We start from the raw sequence: 6,740 nt of genomic DNA on the forward strand, positions 1-6,740 counted from the left end.
GTTTAACCCGTGAAATGCCAGTGAGATCACACTATACTTAGGGTTTTGAAGAGAGCCATGCTCAGATATTGCTCTGTGATGAGGTAGTACTGCCTAGTTGCTGGCAGCTGCCCACAGAGCAGAGTGTGACAGAGTGGCACTGTACCCACTGGCAGCACACAACCTTTGGGTCCCTGCAGGCTCAGCCACGTTTTGGAAAGAGGACATCCTCAGAGGACAGCAGGGCCCTGGTACACCGTGAAACCAAAGCCAGCTCAGCAAGGGCACAGCAATGGCAGTGGCTCTGCTCTCGGTCTTTCTTTTTTCCCTATCAATTTCAGTGGATGAAACTGGCTGATGCGAGTCGTTAAGTTCCGAAAATGTTCCTTTACAGGAGATATCACTAGATGGCGATCGAAGTTTTCAAACAGAGCTGAGCCTGAGCTTTTACACAGGCTTACAGGTTCAGGCTTCCTCTGCCCGAAACTGACCTGGACTTCACCTCATCTGCAAAAATGTCAGTCAGAGAGAGAAGGAAAGACCTTACATATTGTGTTAATATTGCCCTGTACACTGCCAGAATAACTGCCTAACTTCCCCTCCTATATACAACTCATTATGGCATAAACTACAGGTTGGGCTGTTACTGGTCATCACCCTCTTTCCCTCCTTCAGAGGAGATAAACCACACTATACTTATAGTGGTTTTAAGACATAGAAGCAGTGTGCTGGGCTGGGGATCTGAAGGCAGCTGGAGGACCTCTCTGCCTTCCAATGTGGCTGTGCCAGGAATCACACGTCGTACTTGCTGCAGCTACCTGGGCTTGCCAGCTGGCCAGAACAACACCACAGTGCCCAGAGCAGTGTTTGCCATGTCACTTGGGAATAAAAGTGTCCGGGCTTATCCCCAGAATGCATCCCAGCCCTGAAACATCTCTATCCCTTTGGGACACCCCTGATTGCATGGTTAATATTAATTAAGCTTGATGCAAGCAGGTATGTGTATGGGGGAGAATAGAACAAATGAAGAGGGGCAAGGAAAAAAAGTCTTCTGCAAGGAAGTCATTTGCCATTCTGGTGTTAAGCTACTCCCTGGGGATGCTATGGCAGGCATATCTCCTCACAATATGCTGCAAACATGATTAACCTGTTTTTCTGTATAAATGATCGCTATGATTCACCTTTATCAGGCAATCTGCACAGTTTCAGTTCCAGATGAATTTTAAAAAGGGTTTCAACAAGTTGGTGTTTTCTGGCCCATCACACACAACTGTGGAATCACACAACTGTTAATTACTTCACCTGTTTTGGCCTATTACTGAAGTTTCCAGGCCAAGAATGCCAGTTTCCCACATGTTCCTGTTTGCCTTCTGCTCTGCCACTGATGGTGGTAAGGAGAAGAGGTGGCATCCCAAAAGTAATGTAATCCCTCTGCCTCACAACAGAGACAGCAGGTCCTGCTGGGGCCAGGAAACCTATCATAGAATCATAGAACCATTAAGGTTGGAAAAGACTCTAGGATCATGTAGTACAACCATCAGCCCATCATGACCAAGGTTTCCGCTGCACCTCCAGTACCTACATCCATCATCTTCAATGTCATGGGCTTGCAGGGATGAATTCTGATGGAGTTGACATGTGCCTGTGCCTCTGATCTCCCCAGTGACTCAGGAAATGTCACACCTTGCTAAGGGCAGGTCTCTGCCTCCCTTGAGTCAAGGGTGAATGCAGGCTAGGTAGGGCTTGGTCAATTCTCTGCATCAAGAGTATAAGTTCTCCCAGTGATGGGGAACAGAAGCACTTTGATACAAGATGTGTGTCCATGCACCACCCTCTCAGTACAATGTCTTTTTTGTATACCCCACAGCTCCATGCCATGCAGTGAGGGTCTGGATGAATTGTGGCCTGTGAGCTAAGAAAGAGGGGGCTGCAGTCTAGATGACAGTTTTTTGGTTTCTAACTACTAGCTGGAGCCAAGAGAAATGGCACCTCAGACTCTTCACTGCCTTCTGCAAATGCTGCCTGCCTACTGCAAGGCTCAGTGAGCAAGATGAAACTTTTTCACCTGGGAAAGTGTGTCAGCAAGCATTTGCTGGGCCATTTTCAGCATGGTGTCATCATGGCTTTGGGGAAAGCCAGTGCTCATCCCAGACAGCCACTGGATTTGCTCTGCTCCATTTCTCAGAAATAGAAACTCAAACCACGTACACCCCACCGCCCAGACCATTGTTAGTTGGATACTGCAAGGGCAGAGTGCCAACTTTGTATGATGAATACTGACCCATCTGCTTGGCCTGACTCCTCCCAGTGCTGCCAGGCAGTTCACACAATTGCAGAGGCTTTGCAGAGGAAAGGTCAGGATTGCATCACTCACTTCTCCTACCAATGGAAATGCCCAGAAATCCCAACAAGCCTGAAGAGCTCAGGCTGAGACAGAAAGAAGTCCGCTGTCAAAATGAGGAACCCAGGATCAATTAACCCTTCTCCCATCCAAGGCAAGGTCCTGGAGGGGATCTTGAAGGACATGTCAGAACTGCATCCTGACAATATCAGCCTATCGGGGAAAAAAAAAAAAAGAAAGAAAGAAAGCAAAAAGGAAAAATGAAAGGCTCAGAAGCTGCAGTACTCTGTTTTGGCCAATCATAGTCAGTGTCAGCTGTTTAATACCTGCATCTTAACAGGTAGCCATCCTGCAGGCAGCTGAGCTGGCTCTTGCCTTGGGGATAGTACCTGCAATCACACCAGCTGCTCACTGCACCAAAAGCTCAGATGGAACTGGGAATTTCAGCTTTTTTTTTTCATCGATAGTTCAAAGGAGTCCATGTAATTCTCTTTGTTCTGTCACCACCATTTTCATTTTCATGCTCATTTGAGATTCTGGTTTCTAGTTACATCAGAAAACAGAAGTAAAAGAGCAGTAAGAAAAGCCATTCTCAGGGTATTTTAGGTTCAGGCAGGGTCAGGAAGTTTCAGAAACAAAATGGGCTTTATGAGATAATTTGGTTTTGCTTAGCTAAATAAAAACCAAACTCTGACACTTATCTATCCCTGTGAACCAGCCACATACATTTTCCTCCCTCTGAAATATCCATTTGGTGTCAGCATCCTCAAGACAGTTGCAGTTTTCATAGAATCATAAATGCACAGAGCAACTTCAGTTGAAATGAACCCGAAAGGATCTCCGAGACCAACTCCCAGCTCCACAGAAGACCACCTGAAAATCAGACCATATTTCTGAGGACGTTATCCAGATGCTTCAAGAACATGGGCAAGCTTTGCCTGGCAGAAAATGTTTCTCAGTACCAATGTTTCTCATTTCAGTAGGCATTCTGGTCTGGAGGTCTCTGAATACAAAACTGTCATTTTGCCGAAGAACTGATGAACATCGTTATGTTTGAACAGAGGCTGAACCTCACCTGCCCAAGTTCATGCTCTGTTGCTGGGATAGAGCCTAGGCATCCTCTGTTCTCACATAGGCAGTATTTCTTCATGTTTTCCTTCAGCAAGAAGGCCTGCTGTGCTAAAAATGATTGTCTGCTTTTCACAGTCACTTCAGTACAAATTTGGTGTTAGCCTATGGTCAGGACGGGGAGGTGAGAGGCAGATCTGATATGTACTGCACGCTTCTTGCAAAGAAGATGGCTTTTTCTGCAGAGCAAATGTGTTTTCCAACAGCAACATGAAGTGTGGAAACTGAAAGATCATTTAGCAGTAGTGAAAAGCTTTATATTTTCCTTTAAGTTACACCAAATTCCTGTGAGGAATTCATAGTGGAATAGATCAGTACAAAGCAAATTGTGGAAGGTGTTGGAAGGGATGGAGTTTTAGGTGATGTCGAGTGGAGTTTTATGGCCACAGGAAAGGGTTACGTAGTCCTGGCTGCACACTGAAAAACAAACAAATATTTTAAGCTTTTTGTGCTTTAAGGACGGTCTGGGGATATAAGACCTTAGGGTCACATTCACAGAATGAAATCTATCCAGCTGAGACACTGAGCTGGGGTCTGATTTAGATCCAGGATGCTTCAAGTTAAATTAAAATAATGAATAAAAATAAAATTCTGTCTGGGCAGGGAATTATTCTCACAGCTTATAGTCTGTCATCTGGGCAACTTCCCATTCAGCTCCAAGTTTTAATGGTTGAAAAAACTTATGCTCAATCTGCCTAGTCCTGCTAGACAGGAAGAGGGAAATAAGATAGAGTATGAGATACAAGAAGAATGTGTGTCAAGGAGAAAGGAAGTAATCACACTGATAAGGACACTTATTAAGGAAATGTTACAGTAAATGAGAAAATAGTGCCTATTTCCATTAATGTGGTGATGAGAGACGAAAAGAAAAAATAACAACTGCAACAAAAATCAAGAAACTGAGGAGTATTAAACATAAACAGCCCAGGTAATAAAATAGAAGAAATGAGGAGCACCTTGATCTTCTGATAAAAGACATGAAATCATCTTGTACAGTGTAACAGCAGGGAGAGTGTCTCTCAGGGTTGTATGGGAGGCAGGAAGGAGAATGGTACCAGGGTGATGATGGAAAGCATACCACACTTTGGGAATGGGAAAGAAAGCACTTTTGATCTGTGTTTGTTGAACTGGGCATTGAGAATTTTGTATTGTGATAGCAACCTCTAAATATGATTACAGAGAGATAATAATGACAATTTTGGAGAGGAACTTCAGCTCCTGCATTACTGAACAGACACTAGCAATGGCCCACCCATCCCTGGAGGTGGGAGCCAGCAAGCTTTTCTCCTTGACTCAATGAGCTGCAGTGCAGGGCAGCAGTTCTGCTGCAGAGGCAGACGTGTGCCTGTCATGAGACTGAGGCACATGTTCCCAAGTGTTCCAGACATGAGGGTGGTCAGCCATCATATGCTAAAGAGGTCACTGGTGGCATGCATGGACACAGGTCCCTTAGGAGAAAGAAAAACACAGAGCCCTTGATAGCCAGAGTGGCAGAATGGGCTGTGGGCTGGCAGAGCCTTCCCCTATCCAGATGTAAGTTTGTCAAGAATCATAGAATGGCTTAGGTTGGAAGAGACCTCAGAGATCATCTAGTTCCAGCCCCCCTGCTGCTGGCAGGGTTGTTATCCACAAGATCAAGCACTAGATAAGATGGCCCAAGGCCCCATCCAGCCTGCTCCTGAGCATCTCTAGGGATGGGGCATCTAAAAAGGGCATGAGCAGCCCGGGTCTTTGCAGTTCCTAGTGGAACATAGAACAAACATCACCCTGGAAGCTGAATGTTGAATCTCTCAAACTCTTCTGGATAAAGCATGGGAAAAATGACCTCTTTTAAAGCTGAAATCCCGTGTGAAAGGCCACCCATGGCATCAGATCACACAGAACAATTGATTTGCATTGGAGCAACATCAGCCAGACTTTTTCCAGTTTTCATTCAGTCCTTGAGAACTCCGTTCAAGTCATCCTTCTGGAAGTTCACTGGTAGACAGCTTCTTGGAGTCCCATTGTGGCTGCGCTTCCAATGACTGTCAATGCTCTCCTCATTGGATGAGGACAGTGAGGAAAGGGATGGTGAGGGTGTGGCACCACTGTTATGGGCTGCACGTCTCGGTCTGTTGGGCCTTTTGCTGCCATCTGTTGGGCCTCTGCTTTGTGGTCCAAGTAGCAAATGCAGAATCTATTTGGGAAAATGCCCCTCAAGAGAAAGAAAGTTTGGGAAGGCTTTATCTCTAATGGGATAAGTTAGTGAGCTTTCAAGTGCAAGCAGGAAACAGCACAAGCTGGGAAAAGGGGCAGAGCAGCTGGGGTCATGTCTTGGACATCTTAGAGCTCAAGAAGAAAGTGAGAGCGGTCATGAAGCAACAAAAGCAGCCAAGAGACATCAAAACAAAGAGCAGAGTGTGGGCTAAGTGAAGTGGAGAAAGAACTCACCACAGGAACCTTCCTCTTTTGTGCAAGGTCTGCTTGCTGCATGATGCAGCAGTGCTGGGGGTGTTGCACAAACCAGCAAGATTGTGCAGACTTTTTCCCTGACAGCATTTTGTGCTACATCCTCCCAGTTTGTTCAAGTTTACCTCCAGTTTCTAGGGAAGTCTAAGCATAATGGAAAAAAAAAAAAAAAAAGAGGAGGAACCCTCAGACATTATGTAGGCCTGACATCAGCTGATCAGGCGCTGGACTTGGGTTTCTAAGCCCTTTTTAGGACCTGGCTCCAGACACGTTCCTCCTTCAGGCTCTCAGGAAATCCCCCAGCTTCCACTGTTTAAAACAAAACCTACTTGGATGTCTCAGGGTAGAGAGATGCCCTGAATGTGTAACTGAAGAGTTTTTCTCTGCATTCAGGTGAAGTCTGAAGGAGTTTTTCAAACAAACCTTTCCACCCTGCCTGCTTATTTCTGCACTGTTCTTGTACATTGAGAACATCAGCCTGACAGCCTCAGCTTTTCCAAGAAAGTTGTTGAGGAGGGCTCGACATGGAAGCACTCCCCATACTGGGGCCACCACCCCATCTCCACCTTCATGCGCAAGGGCTGGCATGGGGCAGCGATGGAGAGTTCATCCCCACCTGCTCTGGGAAGCAGGGCCTGGAAAAAGGAGTAGGGGAACCTCCTGCAAAGAGGCCCCTGCTTTGCGTGATACAAGAAAGACAAGGTGATAATTCTCCCTTCCAGCTTGAAGGTTTCTGAACCACTTCCTCTCCATCTCGTGTGTTCTCACTGTTTGTTTTGCTCCAGACCGGAGCTCCCCCTGGGCCTGCAGCTGCAGAGCCCGTTGCCTGTGGTGAGCTCTGCAG

The sequence above is a fragment of the Cyrtonyx montezumae genome, unplaced genomic scaffold (assembly GCF_038088225.1).
Source record: "Cyrtonyx montezumae isolate F1298 unplaced genomic scaffold, pur_monq_1.0 scaffold_14, whole genome shotgun sequence".
Taxonomy (NCBI): domain Eukaryota; kingdom Metazoa; phylum Chordata; class Aves; order Galliformes; family Odontophoridae; genus Cyrtonyx; species Cyrtonyx montezumae.